Below are 17597 nucleotides of genomic sequence, written 5' to 3'. Positions count from 1 at the left end.
ATTTTTTCTGCTAATAGTAACAGAAAAATACAAAAAAAAAAAAAAATTCTGCCCAGTTTCAAAATAGGGACCTTTCACGTGTAAGGCGAAAGTGATAACCACTACACTACAGAAACTGCCTCTGTGGGGTTGGAAAAGTATTGAACCGGGAAGAGCCATAGTAACAGAATACTCTTAAAATCATAAAGTAAAAGTAAATTTCTGCCCAGTTTCAAACAGGGGACCTTTCGCGTGTGAGGCGAACGTGATAACCACTACACTACAGAAACAGCTTCTTGAGGAGTGGCAAAGTATTGAACCTGGAAGAGCCATGGTTATAGAATACTCATAAAATCATAAAGTAAAAGTATGTTTCTGCCTACTTTCAAACTGAGGACCTTTCGCATATGAGATGAATATGATAACCACTACACTACAAAAACTGCCTCTTGTAGAACTGAAAAGAATTAAACTCGGAAGTGCAATTTGCATATGGGCTTTCAAAAATATTTTTTCTGCTATTAGTAACAGAAAAATCCTAAAATCATAAATAGAAAAAAAGGTTCTGCCCACTTTCAAACTGGGGACCTTTCGCGTGTGAGGCGACCATGATAACCACTACACTACAGAAACTGCCTCTGCAGGGACAGAAAAGTATTGAACCTGGAAGAACCATAGTAAAAGAATCCTCATAAAATCATAAAGTAAAAGTATGTTTTTGCCCACTTTCAAACTGGGTACCTTTCGCGTGTTAGGCGAATGTGATAACCACTACACTACAGAAACTGCCTCTGTGGGGACGGAAAAGTATTGAACCTGGAAGAGCCATAGTAACAGAATACTCTTAAAATCATAATGTAAAAGTATGTTTCTGCCCAGTTTCGAAATGGGGACCTTTCGCGTGTGAGGCGAACGTGATAACCACTACACTACAGAAACTGCCTCTGCAAAAACGGAAAAGTATTGCACCTGGAAGAGCCATAGTAACAGAATTAAAATCATAATGTAAAAGTATGTTTCTGCCTAGTTTCAAACAGGGTACCTTTCGCGTGTGAGGTGAACGTGATAACCACTACACTACAGAAACTGCTTCTGCGAGGACAGAAAAGTATTGAACCTGGAAGAGCCATAGTAACAGAATACTCTTAAAATCATAACGTAAAAGTATTTTTCTGCCCAGTTTCGAACTGGGGACCTTTCGCGTGTGAGGCGAACGTGATAACCACTACACTACAGAAACTGCCTCAGCAGGGATGGAAAAATATTGAACCTGGAAGACCCATAGTAACAGAATACTCTTAAAATCATAACGTAAAAGTATGTTTCTGCCCAGTTTCAAACTGGGACCTTTCGCGTGTGAGGCAAACGTGATAACCACTACACTACAGAAACAGCCTCTTGAGGAGTGGCAAAGTATTGAACCTGGAAGAGCCATGGTTATAGAATACTCATAAAATCATAAAGTAAAAGTATGTTTCTGCCTACTTTCAAACTGAGGACCTTTCGCATATGAGATGAACATGATAACCACTACACTACGAAAACTGCCTCTTGGGGAACGGAAAAGAATTAAACTTGGAAGTGCAATTTGCATATGGGCTTTCAAAAATATTTTTTCTGCTAATAGTAACAGAAAAATCCAAAATAAAAAAAAAATTCTGCCCAGTTTCAAAATAGGGACCTTTCACGTGTAAGGCGAAAGTGATAACCACTACACTACAGAAACTGCCTCTGTGGGGTTGGAAAAGTATTGAACCGGGAAGAGCCATAGTAACAGAATACTCTTAAAATCATAAAGTAAAAGTAAATTTCTGCCCAGTTTCAAACAGGGGACCTTTCGCGTGTGAGGCAAACGTGATAACCACTACACTACAGAAACAGCCTCTTGAGGAGTGGCAAAGTATTGAACCTGGAAGAGCCATGGTTATAGAATACTCATAAAATCATAAAGTAAAAGTATGTTTCTGCCTACTTTCAAACTGAGGACCTTTCGCATATGAGATGAACATGATAACCACTACACTACGAAAACTGCCTCTTGGGGAACGGAAAAGAATTAAACTTGGAAGTGCAATTTGCATATGGGCTTTCAAAAATATTTTTTCTGCTAATAGTAACAGAAAAATACAAAAAAAAAAAAAAATTCTGCCCAGTTTCAAAATAGGGACCTTTCACGTGTAAGGCGAAAGTGATAACCACTACACTACAGAAACTGCCTCTGTGGGGTTGGAAAAGTATTGAACCGGGAAGAGCCATAGTAACAGAATACTCTTAAAATCATAAAGTAAAAGTAAATTTCTGCCCAGTTTCAAACAGGGGACCTTTCGCGTGTGAGGCGAACGTGATAACCACTACACTACAGAAACAGCTTCTTGAGGAGTGGCAAAGTATTGAACCTGGAAGAGCCATGGTTATAGAATACTCATAAAATCATAAAGTAAAAGTATGTTTCTGCCTACTTTCAAACTGAGGACCTTTCGCATATGAGATGAATATGATAACCACTACACTACAAAAACTGCCTCTTGTAGAACTGAAAAGAATTAAACTCGGAAGTGCAATTTGCATATGGGCTTTCAAAAATATTTTTTCTGCTATTAGTAACAGAAAAATCCTAAAATCATAAATAGAAAAAAAGGTTCTGCCCACTTTCAAACTGGGGACCTTTCGCGTGTGAGGCGACCATGATAACCACTACACTACAGAAACTGCCTCTGCAGGGACAGAAAAGTATTGAACCTGGAAGAACCATAGTAAAAGAATCCTCATAAAATCATAAAGTAAAAGTATGTTTTTGCCCACTTTCAAACTGGGTACCTTTCGCGTGTTAGGCGAATGTGATAACCACTACACTACAGAAACTGCCTCTGTGGGGACGGAAAAGTATTGAACCTGGAAGAGCCATAGTAACAGAATACTCTTAAAATCATAATGTAAAAGTATGTTTCTGCCCAGTTTCGAAATGGGGACCTTTCGCGTGTGAGGCGAACGTGATAACCACTACACTACAGAAACTGCCTCTGCAAAAACGGAAAAGTATTGCACCTGGAAGAGCCATAGTAACAGAATTAAAATCATAACGTAAAAGTATGTTTCTGCCTAGTTTCAAACAGGGTACCTTTCGCGTGTGAGGTGAACGTGATAACCACTACACTACAGAAACTGCTTCTGCGAGGACAGAAAAGTATTGAACCTGGAAGAGCCATAGTAACAGAATACTCTTAAAATCATAACGTAAAAGTATTTTTCTGCCCAGTTTCGAACTGGGGACCTTTCGCGTGTGAGGCGAACGTGATAACCACTACACTACAGAAACTGCCTCAGCAGGGATGGAAAAATATTGAACCTGGAAGACCCATAGTAACAGAATACTCTTAAAATCATAACGTAAAAGTATGTTTCTGCCCAGTTTCAAACTGGGAACTTTTTGTGTGTTAGGCGAACGTGATAACCACTACACTACAGAAACTGCGTCTGTGCCAACGGAAAAGTATTGAAACTGGAAGAGCCATAGTAACAGAATACTAATAAAATCATAAAGTAAAAGTATCTTTCTGCCTACTTTCAAACTAAGGACCTTTCGCATTTGAGATGAATATGATAACCACTACACTACAAAAACTGCCTCTTGGAGAACTGAAAAGAATTAAACTCAGAAGTGCAATTTGCATATGGGCTTTCAAAAATATTTTTTCTGCTACTAGTAACAGAAAAATCCTAAAATCATAAATAAAAAAATAGGTTCTGCCCACTTTCAAACTGGGGACCTTTCGCGTGTGAGGCGAACGTGATAACCACTACACTACAGAAACTGCCTCTGTGGGGTTGGAAAAGTATTGAACCTGGAAGATCCATAGTAACAGAATACTCATAAAATCATAAAGTAAAAGTATGTTTCTGCCTACTTTCAAACTGAGGACCTTTCGCATATGAGATGAACGTGATAACCACTACACTACGAAAACTGCCTCTTGGGGAACGGAAAAGAATTAAACTTGGAAGTGCAATTTGCATATGGGCTTTCAAAAATATTTTTTCTGCTACTAGTAACAGAAAAATCCTAAAATCATAAATAAAAAAAATGTTTCTGCCCAGTTTCGAACTGGGGACCTTTCGCGTGTTAGGCGAACGTGATAACCACTACACTACAGAAACAGCCTCTGCAGGGATGGAAAAATATTGAACCTGGAAGACCCATAGTAACAGAATACTCTTAAAATCATAACGTAAAAGTATGTTTCTGCCCAGTTTCAAACTGGGAACTTTTTGCGTGTTAGGCGAACATGATAACCAATACACTACAGAAACTGCGTCTGTGCCAACGGAAAAGTATTGAAACTGGAAGAGCCATAGTAACAGAATACTAATAAAATCATAAAGTAAAAGTATGTTTCTGACTACTTTCAAACTGAGGACCTTTCGCATATGAGATGAATATGATAACCACTACACTACAAAAACTGCCTCTTGGAGAACTGAAAAGAATTAAACTCGGAAGTGCAATTTGCATATGGGCTTTCAAAAATATTTTTTCTGCTAATAGTAACAGAAAAATCCTAAAATCATAAATAAAAAAAAAGGATCTGCCCAGTTTCAAACTGGGGACCTTTCGCGTGTGAGGCGAACGTGATAACCACTACACTACAGAAACTGCATCTGCAGGGACAGAAAAGTATTGAACCTGGAAGACCCATAGTAAAAGAATCCTCATAAAATCATAAAGTAAAAGTATGTTTTTGCCCACTTTCAAACTGGGGACCTTTCGAGTGTGAGGCGAATGTGATAACCACTACACTACAGAAACTGCCGCTGCGGGGACAGAAAAGTATTGAACCTGGAAAACCCATAGTAAAAGAATCCTCATAAAATCATAAAGTAAAAGTATGTTTTTGCCCACTTTCAAACTGGGGACCTTTCGCGTGTTAGGCGAATGTGATAACCACTACACTACAGAAACTGCCTCTGTGGGGACGGAAAAGTATTGAACCTGGAAGAGCCATAGTAACAGAATACTCTTAAAATCATAATGTAAAAGTATGTTTCTGCCCAGTTTCGAAATGGGGACCTTTCGCTTGTGAGGCGAACGTGATAACCACTACACTACAGAAACTGCCTCTGTAAAAACGGAAAAGTATTGCACCTAGAAGAGCCATAGTAACAGAATTAAAAATATTAACGTAAAAGTATGTTTCTGCCTAGTTTCGAACAGGGGACCTTTCGCGTGTGAGGTGAATGTGATAACCACTACACTACAGAAACTGCTTCTGCGAGGACGGAAAAGTATTGAACCTGGAAGAGCCATAGTAACAGAATACTCTTAAAATCATAACGTAAAAGTATTTTTCTGCCCAGTTTCGAACTGGGGACCTTTCGCGTGTGAGGCGAACGTGATAACCACTACACTACAGAAACTGCCTCTGCAGGGACAGAAAAATATTGAACCTGGAAGACCCATAGTAACAGAATACTCTTAAAATCATAACGTAAAAGTATGTTTCTGCCCACTTTCAAACTGGGGACCTTTCGCGTGGGAGGCGAATGTGATAACCACTTCACTACAGAAACTGCGTCTGTGCCAACGGAAAAGTATTGAAACTGGAAGAGCCATAGTAACAGAATACTAATAAAATCATAAAGTAAAAGTATGTTTCTGCCTACTTTCAAACTGAGGACCTTTCGCATATGAGATGAATATGATAACCACTACACTACAAAAACTGCCTCTTGGAGAACTGAAAAGAATTAAACTCGGAAGTGCAATTTGCATATGGGCTTTCAAAAACATTTTTTCTGCTAATAGTAACAGAAAAATCCTAAAATCATAAACAAAAATAAAGGTTCTGCCCAGTTTCAAACTGGGGACCTTTCGCGTGTGAGGCAAACGTGATAACCACTACACTACAGAAACTGCCTCTGCAGGGACACAAAAGTATTGAACCTGGAAGACCCATAGTAAAAGAATCCTCATAAAATCATAAAGTAAAAGTATGTTTTTGCCTACTTTCAAACTGGGGACCTTTCGCGTGTGAGGCGAATGTGATAACCACTACACTACAGAAACTGCCTCTGCGGGGACAGAAAAGTATTGAACATGGAAGACCCATAGTAAAAGAATCCTCATAAAATCATAAAGTAAAAGTATGTTTTTGCCCACTTTCAAACTGGGGACCTTTCGCGTGTTAGGCGAATGTGATAACCACTACACTACAGAAACTGCCTCTGTGGGGACGGAAAAGTATTGAACCTGGAAGAGCCATAGTAACAGAATACTCTTAAAATCATAATGTAAAAGTATGTTTCTGCCCAGTTTCGAAATGGTGACCTTTCGCGTGTGAGGCGAACGTGATAACCACTACACTACAGAAACTGCCTCTGCAAAAATGGAAAAGTATTGCACCTGGAAGAGCCATAGTAACAGAATTAAAATCATTAAGTAAAAGTATGTTTCTGCCTAGTTTCGAACAGGGGACCTTTCGCGTGTGAGGTGAACGTGATAACCACTACACTACAGAAACTGCTTCTGCGAGGACGGAAAAGTATTGAACCTGGAAGAGCCATAGTAACAGAATACTCTTAAAATCATAACGTAAAAGTATTTTTCTGCCCAGTTTCGAACTGGGGACCTTTCTCGTATGAAGCGAACGTGATAACCTCTACACTACAGAAACTGCCTCTGCAGGTACAGAAAAATATTGAACCTGGAAGACCCATAGTAACAGAATACTCTTAAAATCATAACGTAAAAGTATGTTTCTGCCCACTTTCAAACTGGGGACCTTTCGCGTGGGAGGCGAATGTGATAACCACTACACTACAGAAACTGCCTCTGTGGGTACGGAAAAGTATTGAACCTGGAAGACCCATAGTAAAAGAATCCTCATAAAATCATAAAGTAAAAGTATGTTTCTGCCCACTATCAAACAGAGGACCTTTCGCATATGAGATGATTGTGATAACCACTACACTACAAAAACTGCCTCTTGGGGAAAGGAAAAGAATTAAACTTGGATGTGCAATTTGCATATGGGCTTTCAAAAATATTTTTTCTGCTAATAGTAACAGAAAAATCCAAAATAAAAAAAAAATTCTGCCCAGTTTCAAAATAGGGACCTTTCACGTGTAAGGCGAAAGTGATAACCACTACACTACAGAAACTGCCTCTGTGGGGTTGGAAAAGTATTGAACCGGGAAGAGCCATAGTAACAGAATACTCTTAAAATCATAAAGTAAAAGTAAATTTCTGCCCAGTTTCAAACAGGGGACCTTTCGCGTGTGAGGCAAACGTGATAACCACTACACTACAGAAACAGCCTCTTGAGGAGTGGCAAAGTATTGAACCTGGAAGAGCCATGGTTATAGAATACTCATAAAATCATAAAGTAAAAGTATGTTTCTGCCTACTTTCAAACTGAGGACCTTTCGCATATGAGATGAACATGATAACCACTACACTACGAAAACTGCCTCTTGGGGAACGGAAAAGAATTAAACTTGGAAGTGCAATTTGCATATGGGCTTTCAAAAATATTTTTTCTGCTAATAGTAACAGAAAAATCCAAAATAAAAAAAAAATTCTGCCCAGTTTCAAAATAGGGACCTTTCACGTGTAAGGCGAAAGTGATAACCACTACACTACAGAAACTGCCTCTGTGGGGTTGGAAAAGTATTGAACCGGGAAGAGCCATAGTAACAGAATACTCTTAAAATCATAAAGTAAAAGTAAATTTCTGCCCAGTTTCAAACAGGGGACCTTTCGCGTGTGAGGCGAACGTGATAACCACTACACTACAGAAACAGCTTCTTGAGGAGTGGCAAAGTATTGAACCTGGAAGAGCCATGGTTATAGAATACTCATAAAATCATAAAGTAAAAGTATGTTTCTGCCTACTTTCAAACTGAGGACCTTTCGCATATGAGATGAATATGATAACCACTACACTACAAAAACTGCCTCTTGTAGAACTGAAAAGAATTAAACTCGGAAGTGCAATTTGCATATGGGCTTTCAAAAATATTTTTTCTGCTATTAGTAACAGAAAAATCCTAAAATCATAAATAGAAAAAAAGGTTCTGCCCACTTTCAAACTGGGGACCTTTCGCGTGTGAGGCGACCATGATAACCACTACACTACAGAAACTGCCTCTGCAGGGACAGAAAAGTATTGAACCTGGAAGAACCATAGTAAAAGAATCCTCATAAAATCATAAAGTAAAAGTATGTTTTTGCCCACTTTCAAACTGGGTACCTTTCGCGTGTTAGGCGAATGTGATAACCACTACACTACAGAAACTGCCTCTGTGGGGACGGAAAAGTATTGAACCTGGAAGAGCCATAGTAACAGAATACTCTTAAAATCATAATGTAAAAGTATGTTTCTGCCCAGTTTCGAAATGGGGACCTTTCGCGTGTGAGGCGAACGTGATAACCACTACACTACAGAAACTGCCTCTGCAAAAACGGAAAAGTATTGCACCTGGAAGAGCCATAGTAACAGAATTAAAATCATAACGTAAAAGTATGTTTCTGCCTAGTTTCAAACAGGGTACCTTTCGCGTGTGAGGTGAACGTGATAACCACTACACTACAGAAACTGCTTCTGCGAGGACAGAAAAGTATTGAACCTGGAAGAGCCATAGTAACAGAATACTCTTAAAATCATAACGTAAAAGTATTTTTCTGCCCAGTTTCGAACTGGGGACCTTTCGCGTGTGAGGCGAACGTGATAACCACTACACTACAGAAACTGCCTCAGCAGGGATGGAAAAATATTGAACCTGGAAGACCCATAGTAACAGAATACTCTTAAAATCATAACGTAAAAGTATGTTTCTGCCCAGTTTCAAACTGGGACCTTTCGCGTGTGAGGCAAACGTGATAACCACTACACTACAGAAACAGCCTCTTGAGGAGTGGCAAAGTATTGAACCTGGAAGAGCCATGGTTATAGAATACTCATAAAATCTTAAAGTAAAAGTATGTTTCTGCCTACTTTCAAACTGAGGACCTTTCGCATATGAGATGAACATGATAACCACTACACTACGAAAACTGCCTCTTGGGGAACGGAAAAGAATTAAACTTGGAAGTGCAATTTGCATATGGGCTTTCAAAAATATTTTTTCTGCTAATAGTAACAGAAAAATCCAAAATAAAAAAAAAATTCTGCCCAGTTTCAAAATAGGGACCTTTCACGTGTAAGGCGAAAGTGATAACCACTACACTACAGAAACTGCCTCTGTGGGGTTGGAAAAGTATTGAACCGGGAAGAGCCATAGTAACAGAATACTCTTAAAATCATAAAGTAAAAGTAAATTTCTGCCCAGTTTCAAACAGGGGACCTTTCGCGTGTGAGGCAAACGTGATAACCACTACACTACAGAAACAGCCTCTTGAGGAGTGGCAAAGTATTGAACCTGGAAGAGCCATGGTTATAGAATACTCATAAAATCATAAAGTAAAAGTATGTTTCTGCCTACTTTCAAACTGAGGACCTTTCGCATATGAGATGAACATGATAACCACTACACTACGAAAACTGCCTCTTGGGGAACGGAAAAGAATTAAACTTGGAAGTGCAATTTGCATATGGGCTTTCAAAAATATTTTTTCTGCTAATAGTAACAGAAAAATACAAAAAAAAAAAAAAATTCTGCCCAGTTTCAAAATAGGGACCTTTCACGTGTAAGGCGAAAGTGATAACCACTACACTACAGAAACTGCCTCTGTGGGGTTGGAAAAGTATTGAACCGGGAAGAGCCATAGTAACAGAATACTCTTAAAATCATAAAGTAAAAGTAAATTTCTGCCCAGTTTCAAACAGGGGACCTTTCGCGTGTGAGGCGAACGTGATAACCACTACACTACAGAAACAGCTTCTTGAGGAGTGGCAAAGTATTGAACCTGGAAGAGCCATGGTTATAGAATACTCATAAAATCATAAAGTAAAAGTATGTTTCTGCCTACTTTCAAACTGAGGACCTTTCGCATATGAGATGAATATGATAACCACTACACTACAAAAACTGCCTCTTGTAGAACTGAAAAGAATTAAACTCGGAAGTGCAATTTGCATATGGGCTTTCAAAAATATTTTTTCTGCTATTAGTAACAGAAAAATCCTAAAATCATAAATAGAAAAAAAGGTTCTGCCCACTTTCAAACTGGGGACCTTTCGCGTGTGAGGCGACCATGATAACCACTACACTACAGAAACTGCCTCTGCAGGGACAGAAAAGTATTGAACCTGGAAGAACCATAGTAAAAGAATCCTCATAAAATCATAAAGTAAAAGTATGTTTTTGCCCACTTTCAAACTGGGTACCTTTCGCGTGTTAGGCGAATGTGATAACCACTACACTACAGAAACTGCCTCTGTGGGGACGGAAAAGTATTGAACCTGGAAGAGCCATAGTAACAGAATACTCTTAAAATCATAATGTAAAAGTATGTTTCTGCCCAGTTTCGAAATGGGGACCTTTCGCGTGTGAGGCGAACGTGATAACCACTACACTACAGAAACTGCCTCTGCAAAAACGGAAAAGTATTGCACCTGGAAGAGCCATAGTAACAGAATTAAAATCATAACGTAAAAGTATGTTTCTGCCTAGTTTCAAACAGGGTACCTTTCGCGTGTGAGGTGAACGTGATAACCACTACACTACAGAAACTGCTTCTGCGAGGACAGAAAAGTATTGAACCTGGAAGAGCCATAGTAACAGAATACTCTTAAAATCATAACGTAAAAGTATTTTTCTGCCCAGTTTCGAACTGGGGACCTTTCGCGTGTGAGGCGAACGTGATAACCACTACACTACAGAAACTGCCTCAGCAGGGATGGAAAAATATTGAACCTGGAAGACCCATAGTAACAGAATACTCTTAAAATCATAACGTAAAAGTATGTTTCTGCCCAGTTTCAAACTGGGAACTTTTTGTGTGTTAGGCGAACGTGATAACCACTACACTACAGAAACTGCGTCTGTGCCAACGGAAAAGTATTGAAACTGGAAGAGCCATAGTAACAGAATACTAATAAAATCATAAAGTAAAAGTATCTTTCTGCCTACTTTCAAACTAAGGACCTTTCGCATTTGAGATGAATATGATAACCACTACACTACAAAAACTGCCTCTTGGAGAACTGAAAAGAATTAAACTCAGAAGTGCAATTTGCATATGGGCTTTCAAAAATATTTTTTCTGCTACTAGTAACAGAAAAATCCTAAAATCATAAATAAAAAAATAGGTTCTGCCCACTTTCAAACTGGGGACCTTTCGCGTGTGAGGCGAACGTGATAACCACTACACTACAGAAACTGCCTCTGTGGGGTTGGAAAAGTATTGAACCTGGAAGATCCATAGTAACAGAATACTCATAAAATCATAAAGTAAAAGTATGTTTCTGCCTACTTTCAAACTGAGGACCTTTCGCATATGAGATGAACGTGATAACCACTACACTACGAAAACTGCCTCTTGGGGAACGGAAAAGAATTAAACTTGGAAGTGCAATTTGCATATGGGCTTTCAAAAATATTTTTTCTGCTACTAGTAACAGAAAAATCCTAAAATCATAAATAAAAAAAATGTTTCTGCCCAGTTTCGAACTGGGGACCTTTCGCGTGTTAGGCGAACGTGATAACCACTACACTACAGAAACAGCCTCTGCAGGGATGGAAAAATATTGAACCTGGAAGACCCATAGTAACAGAATACTCTTAAAATCATAACGTAAAAGTATGTTTCTGCCCAGTTTCAAACTGGGAACTTTTTGCGTGTTAGGCGAACATGATAACCACTACACTACAGAAACTGCGTCTGTGCCAACGGAAAAGTATTGAAACTGGAAGAGCCATAGTAACAGAATACTAATAAAATCATAAAGTAAAAGTATGTTTCTGACTACTTTCAAACTGAGGACCTTTCGCATATGAGATGAATATGATAACCACTACACTACAAAAACTGCCTCTTGGAGAACTGAAAAGAATTAAACTCGGAAGTGCAATTTGCATATGGGCTTTCAAAAATATTTTTTCTGCTAATAGTAACAGAAAAATCCTAAAATCATAAATAAAAAAAAAGGATCTGCCCAGTTTCAAACTGGGGACCTTTCGCGTGTGAGGCGAACGTGATAACCACTACACTACAGAAACTGCATCTGCAGGGACAGAAAAGTATTGAACCTGGAAGACCCATAGTAAAAGAATCCTCATAAAATCATAAAGTAAAAGTATGTTTTTGCCCACTTTCAAACTGGGGACCTTTCGAGTGTGAGGCGAATGTGATAACCACTACACTACAGAAACTGCCGCTGCGGGGACAGAAAAGTATTGAACCTGGAAAACCCATAGTAAAAGAATCCTCATAAAATCATAAAGTAAAAGTATGTTTTTGCCCACTTTCAAACTGGGGACCTTTCGCGTGTTAGGCGAATGTGATAACCACTACACTACAGAAACTGCCTCTGTGGGGACGGAAAAGTATTGAACCTGGAAGAGCCATAGTAACAGAATACTCTTAAAATCATAATGTAAAAGTATGTTTCTGCCCAGTTTCGAAATGGGGACCTTTCGCTTGTGAGGCGAACGTGATAACCACTACACTACAGAAACTGCCTCTGTAAAAACGGAAAAGTATTGCACCTAGAAGAGCCATAGTAACAGAATTAAAAATATTAACGTAAAAGTATGTTTCTGCCTAGTTTCGAACAGGGGACCTTTCGCGTGTGAGGTGAATGTGATAACCACTACACTACAGAAACTGCTTCTGCGAGGACGGAAAAGTATTGAACCTGGAAGAGCCATAGTAACAGAATACTCTTAAAATCATAACGTAAAAGTATTTTTCTGCCCAGTTTCGAACTGGGGACCTTTCGCGTGTGAGGCGAACGTGATAACCACTACACTACAGAAACTGCCTCTGCAGGGACAGAAAAATATTGAACCTGGAAGACCCATAGTAACAGAATACTCTTAAAATCATAACGTAAAAGTATGTTTCTGCCCACTTTCAAACTGGGGACCTTTCGCGTGGGAGGCGAATGTGATAACCACTTCACTACAGAAACTGCGTCTGTGCCAACGGAAAAGTATTGAAACTGGAAGAGCCATAGTAACAGAATACTAATAAAATCATAAAGTAAAAGTATGTTTCTGCCTACTTTCAAACTGAGGACCTTTCGCATATGAGATGAATATGATAACCACTACACTACAAAAACTGCCTCTTGGAGAACTGAAAAGAATTAAACTCGGAAGTGCAATTTGCATATGGGCTTTCAAAAACATTTTTTCTGCTAATAGTAACAGAAAAATCCTAAAATCATAAACAAAAATAAAGGTTCTGCCCAGTTTCAAACTGGGGACCTTTCGCGTGTGAGGCAAACGTGATAACCACTACACTACAGAAACTGCCTCTGCAGGGACACAAAAGTATTGAACCTGGAAGACCCATAGTAAAAGAATCCTCATAAAATCATAAAGTAAAAGTATGTTTTTGCCTACTTTCAAACTGGGGACCTTTCACGTGTGAGGCGAATGTGATAACCACTACACTACAGAAACTGCCTCTGCGGGGACAGAAAAGTATTGAACATGGAAGACCCATAGTAAAAGAATCCTCATAAAATCATAAAGTAAAAGTATGTTTTTGCCCACTTTCAAACTGGGGACCTTTCGCGTGTTAGGCGAATGTGATAACCACTACACTACAGAAACTGCCTCTGTGGGGACGGAAAAGTATTGAACCTGGAAGAGCCATAGTAACAGAATACTCTTAAAATCATAATGTAAAAGTATGTTTCTGCCCAGTTTCGAAATGGTGACCTTTCGCGTGTGAGGCGAACGTGATAACCACTACACTACAGAAACTGCCTCTGCAAAAACGGAAAAGTATTGCACCTGGAAGAGCCATAGTAACAGAATTAAAATCATTAAGTAAAAGTATGTTTCTGCCTAGTTTCGAACAGGGGACCTTTCGCGTGTGAGGTGAATGTGATAACCACTACACTACAGAAACTGCTTCTGCGAGGACGGAAAAGTATTGAACCTGGAAGAGCCATAGTAACAGAATACTCTTAAAATCATAACGTAAAAGTATTTTTCTGCCCAGTTTCGAACTGGGGACCTTTCTCGTATGAGGCGAACGTGATAACCACTACACTACAGAAACTGCCTCTGCAGGTACAGAAAAATATTGAACCTGGAAGACCCATAGTAACAGAATACTCTTAAAATCATAACGTAAAAGTATGTTTCTGCCCACTTTCAAACTGGGGACCTTTCGCGTGGGAGGCGAATGTGATAACCACTACACTACAGAAACTGCCTCTGTGGGTACGGAAAAGTATTGAACCTGGAAGACCCATAGTAAAAGAATCCTCATAAAATCATAAAGTAAAAGTATGTTTCTGCCCACTATCAAACAGAGGACCTTTCGCATATGAGATGATTGTGATAACCACTACACTACAAAAACTGCCTCTTGGGGAAAGGAAAAGAATTAAACTTGGATGTGCAATTTGCATATGGGCTTTCAAAAATATTTTTTCTGCTAATAGTAACAGAAAAATCCAAAATAAAAAAAAAATTATGCCCAGTTTCAAAATAGGGACCTTTCACGTGTAAGGCGAAAGTGATAACCACTACACTACAGAAACTGCCTCTGTGGGGTTGGAAAAGTATTGAACCGGGAAGAGCCATAGTAACAGAATACTCTTAAAATCATAAAGTAAAAGTAAATTTCTGCCCAGTTTCAAACAGGGGACCTTTCGCGTGTGAGGCAAACGTGATAACCACTACACTACAGAAACAGCCTCTTGAGGAGTGGCAAAGTATTGAACCTGGAAGAGCCATGGTTATAGAATACTCATAAAATCATAAAGTAAAAGTATGTTTCTGCCTACTTTCAAACTGAGGACCTTTCGCATATGAGATGAACATGATAACCACTACACTACGAAAACTGCCTCTTGGGGAACGGAAAAGAATTAAACTTGGAAGTGCAATTTGCATATGGGCTTTCAAAAATATTTTTTCTGCTAATAGTAACAGAAAAATCCAAAATAAAAAAAAAATTCTGCCCAGTTTCAAAATAGGGACCTTTCACGTGTAAGGCGAAAGTGATAACCACTACACTACAGAAACTGCCTCTGTGGGGTTGGAAAAGTATTGAACCGGGAAGAGCCATAGTAACAGAATACTCTTAAAATCATAAAGTAAAAGTAAATTTCTGCCCAGTTTCAAACAGGGGACCTTTCGCGTGTGAGGCGAACGTGATAACCACTACACTACAGAAACAGCTTCTTGAGGAGTGGCAAAGTATTGAACCTGGAAGAGCCATGGTTATAGAATACTCATAAAATCATAAAGTAAAAGTATGTTTCTGCCTACTTTCAAACTGAGGACCTTTCGCATATGAGATGAATATGATAACCACTACACTACAAAAACTGCCTCTTGTAGAACTGAAAAGAATTAAACTCGGAAGTGCAATTTGCATATGGGCTTTCAAAAATATTTTTTCTGCTATTAGTAACAGAAAAATCCTAAAATCATAAATAGAAAAAAAGGTTCTGCCCACTTTCAAACTGGGGACCTTTCGCGTGTGAGGCGACCATGATAACCACTACACTACAGAAACTGCCTCTGCAGGGACAGAAAAGTATTGAACCTGGAAGACCCATAGTAAAAGAATCCTCATAAAATCATAAAGTAAAAGTATGTTTTTGCCCACTTTCAAACTGGGTACCTTTCGCGTGTTAGGCGAATGTGATAACCACTACACTACAGAAACTGCCTCTGTGGGGACGGAAAAGTATTGAACCTGGAAGAGCCATAGTAACAGAATACTCTTAAAATCATAATGTAAAAGTATGTTTCTGCCCAGTTTCGAAATGGGGACCTTTCGCGTGTGAGGCGAACGTGATAACCACTACACTACAGAAACTGCCTCTGCAAAAACGGAAAAGTATTGCACCTGGAAGAGCCATAGTAACAGAATTAAAATCATAACGTAAAAGTATGTTTCTGCCTAGTTTCAAACAGGGTACCTTTCGCGTGTGAGGTGAACGTGATAACCACTACACTACAGAAACTGCTTCTGCGAGGACAGAAAAGTATTGAACCTGGAAGAGCCATAGTAACAGAATACTCTTAAAATCATAACGTAAAAGTATTTTTCTGCCCAGTTTCGAACTGGGGAACTTTCGCGTGTGAGGCGAACGTGATAACCACTACACTTCAGAAACTGCCTCAGCAGGGATGGAAAAATATTGAACCTGGAAGACCCATAGTAACAGAATACTCTTAAAATCATAACGTAAAAGTATGTTTCTGCCCACTTTCAAACTGGGGACCTTTCGCGTGGGAGGCGAATGTGATAACCACTACACTACAGAAACTGCCTCTGTGAGTACGGAAAAGTATTGAACCTGGAAGAGCCATAGTAACAGAATACTCTTAAAATCATAACGTGAAAGTATGTTTCTGCCCAGTTTCGAACTGGGGACCTTTCGCGTGTGAGGCGAACGTGATAACCACTACACTACAGAAACTGCCTCTGCGGGAGTTGAAAAGTATTGAACCTGGAAGACCCATAGTAACAGAATCCTCATAAAATCATAAAGTAAAAGTATGTTTCTGCCCACTATCAAACAGAGGACCTTTCACATATGAGATGATTGTGATAACCACTACACTACAAAAACTGCCTCTTGGGGAAAGGAAAAGAATTAAACTTGGATGTGCAATTTGCATATGGGCTTTCAAAAATATTTTTTCTGCTACTAGTAACAGAAAAATCCTAAAATCATAAATAAAAAAAATGTTTCTGCCCAGTTTCAAAATAGGGACCTTTCGCGTGTTAGGCGAACGTGATAACCACTACACTACAGAAACTGCTTCTGCGAGGACGGAAAAGTATTGAACCTGGAAGAGCCATAGTAACAGAATACTCTTAAAATCATAACGTAAAAGTATTTTTCTGCCCAGTTTCGAACTGGGGACCTTTCGCGTGTGAGGCGAACGTGATAACCACTACACTACAGAAACTGCCTCTGCAGGGACAGAAAAATATTGAACCTGGAAGACCCATAGTAACAGAATACTCTTAAAGTCATAACGTAAAAGTATGTTTCTGCCCACTTTCAACCTGGGGACCTTTCGCGTGGGAGGCGAATGTGATAACCACTTCACTATTGAAACTGCGTCTGTGCCAACGGAAAAGTATTGAAACTGGAAGAGCCATAGTAACAGAATACTAATAAAATCATAAAGTAAAAGTATGTTTCTGCCTACTTTCAAACTGAGGACCTTTCGCATATGAGATGAATATGATAACCACTACACTACAAAAACTGCCTCTTGGAGAACTGAAAAGAATTAAACTCGGAAGTGCAATTTGCATATGGGCTTTCAAAAATATTTTTTCTGCTAATAGTAACAGAAAAATCCTAAAATCATAAATAAAAATAAAGGTTCTGCCCAGTTTCAAACTGGGGACCTTTCGCGTGTGAGGCAAACGTGATAACCACTACACTACAGAAACTGCCTCTGCAGAGACAGAAAAGTATTGAACCTGGAAGACCCATAGTAAAAGAATCCTCATAAAATCATAA

General features: G+C 39.0%; 18 non-coding genes across 18 annotated transcripts; all 18 read right to left on the bottom strand.

The window, feature by feature from the left end:
• Positions 1 to 845: 845 nt before the first annotated feature.
• TRNAV-CAC (transfer RNA valine (anticodon CAC)) lies at positions 846 to 918 on the bottom strand. The gene has a single exon. It is a non-coding gene; the product is annotated as a tRNA-Val (tRNA).
• Positions 919 to 1146: 228 nt separating this feature from the next.
• Positions 1147 to 1219, bottom strand: TRNAV-CAC (transfer RNA valine (anticodon CAC)). The gene has a single exon. It is a non-coding gene; the product is annotated as a tRNA-Val (tRNA).
• A 1702-nt stretch (positions 1220 to 2921) lies between these two features.
• TRNAV-CAC (transfer RNA valine (anticodon CAC)) lies at positions 2922 to 2994 on the bottom strand. Its single transcript has one exon. It is a non-coding gene; the product is annotated as a tRNA-Val (tRNA).
• A 228-nt stretch (positions 2995 to 3222) lies between these two features.
• On the bottom strand, positions 3223 to 3295 carry TRNAV-CAC (transfer RNA valine (anticodon CAC)). The gene has a single exon. It is a non-coding gene; the product is annotated as a tRNA-Val (tRNA).
• A 766-nt stretch (positions 3296 to 4061) lies between these two features.
• On the bottom strand, positions 4062 to 4134 carry TRNAV-AAC (transfer RNA valine (anticodon AAC)). The gene has a single exon. It is a non-coding gene; the product is annotated as a tRNA-Val (tRNA).
• An 882-nt stretch (positions 4135 to 5016) lies between these two features.
• TRNAV-CAC (transfer RNA valine (anticodon CAC)) lies at positions 5017 to 5089 on the bottom strand. The gene has a single exon. It is a non-coding gene; the product is annotated as a tRNA-Val (tRNA).
• Positions 5090 to 5318: 229 nt separating this feature from the next.
• TRNAV-CAC (transfer RNA valine (anticodon CAC)) lies at positions 5319 to 5391 on the bottom strand. Its single transcript has one exon. It is a non-coding gene; the product is annotated as a tRNA-Val (tRNA).
• Positions 5392 to 8350: 2959 nt separating this feature from the next.
• On the bottom strand, positions 8351 to 8423 carry TRNAV-CAC (transfer RNA valine (anticodon CAC)). The gene has a single exon. It is a non-coding gene; the product is annotated as a tRNA-Val (tRNA).
• Positions 8424 to 8651: 228 nt separating this feature from the next.
• On the bottom strand, positions 8652 to 8724 carry TRNAV-CAC (transfer RNA valine (anticodon CAC)). Its single transcript has one exon. It is a non-coding gene; the product is annotated as a tRNA-Val (tRNA).
• A 1702-nt stretch (positions 8725 to 10426) lies between these two features.
• On the bottom strand, positions 10427 to 10499 carry TRNAV-CAC (transfer RNA valine (anticodon CAC)). The gene has a single exon. It is a non-coding gene; the product is annotated as a tRNA-Val (tRNA).
• A 228-nt stretch (positions 10500 to 10727) lies between these two features.
• Positions 10728 to 10800, bottom strand: TRNAV-CAC (transfer RNA valine (anticodon CAC)). Its single transcript has one exon. It is a non-coding gene; the product is annotated as a tRNA-Val (tRNA).
• A 766-nt stretch (positions 10801 to 11566) lies between these two features.
• Positions 11567 to 11639, bottom strand: TRNAV-AAC (transfer RNA valine (anticodon AAC)). Its single transcript has one exon. It is a non-coding gene; the product is annotated as a tRNA-Val (tRNA).
• An 882-nt stretch (positions 11640 to 12521) lies between these two features.
• Positions 12522 to 12594, bottom strand: TRNAV-CAC (transfer RNA valine (anticodon CAC)). The gene has a single exon. It is a non-coding gene; the product is annotated as a tRNA-Val (tRNA).
• A 229-nt stretch (positions 12595 to 12823) lies between these two features.
• TRNAV-CAC (transfer RNA valine (anticodon CAC)) lies at positions 12824 to 12896 on the bottom strand. Its single transcript has one exon. It is a non-coding gene; the product is annotated as a tRNA-Val (tRNA).
• Positions 12897 to 15855: 2959 nt separating this feature from the next.
• On the bottom strand, positions 15856 to 15928 carry TRNAV-CAC (transfer RNA valine (anticodon CAC)). Its single transcript has one exon. It is a non-coding gene; the product is annotated as a tRNA-Val (tRNA).
• Positions 15929 to 16462: 534 nt separating this feature from the next.
• TRNAV-CAC (transfer RNA valine (anticodon CAC)) lies at positions 16463 to 16535 on the bottom strand. Its single transcript has one exon. It is a non-coding gene; the product is annotated as a tRNA-Val (tRNA).
• A 270-nt stretch (positions 16536 to 16805) lies between these two features.
• TRNAV-AAC (transfer RNA valine (anticodon AAC)) lies at positions 16806 to 16878 on the bottom strand. Its single transcript has one exon. It is a non-coding gene; the product is annotated as a tRNA-Val (tRNA).
• Positions 16879 to 16958: 80 nt separating this feature from the next.
• On the bottom strand, positions 16959 to 17031 carry TRNAV-CAC (transfer RNA valine (anticodon CAC)). Its single transcript has one exon. It is a non-coding gene; the product is annotated as a tRNA-Val (tRNA).
• Positions 17032 to 17597: the final 566 nt, after the last annotated feature.

Source organism: Taudactylus pleione, unplaced genomic scaffold (assembly GCF_031769625.1).
Source record: "Taudactylus pleione unplaced genomic scaffold, aTauple2 ptg000050l, whole genome shotgun sequence".
Lineage (NCBI taxonomy): Eukaryota > Metazoa > Chordata > Amphibia > Anura > Myobatrachidae > Taudactylus > Taudactylus pleione.
The sequence above is the reverse complement of the archived record's forward strand: the minus strand, read 5'-3'. Positions and strand labels throughout refer to the sequence as shown.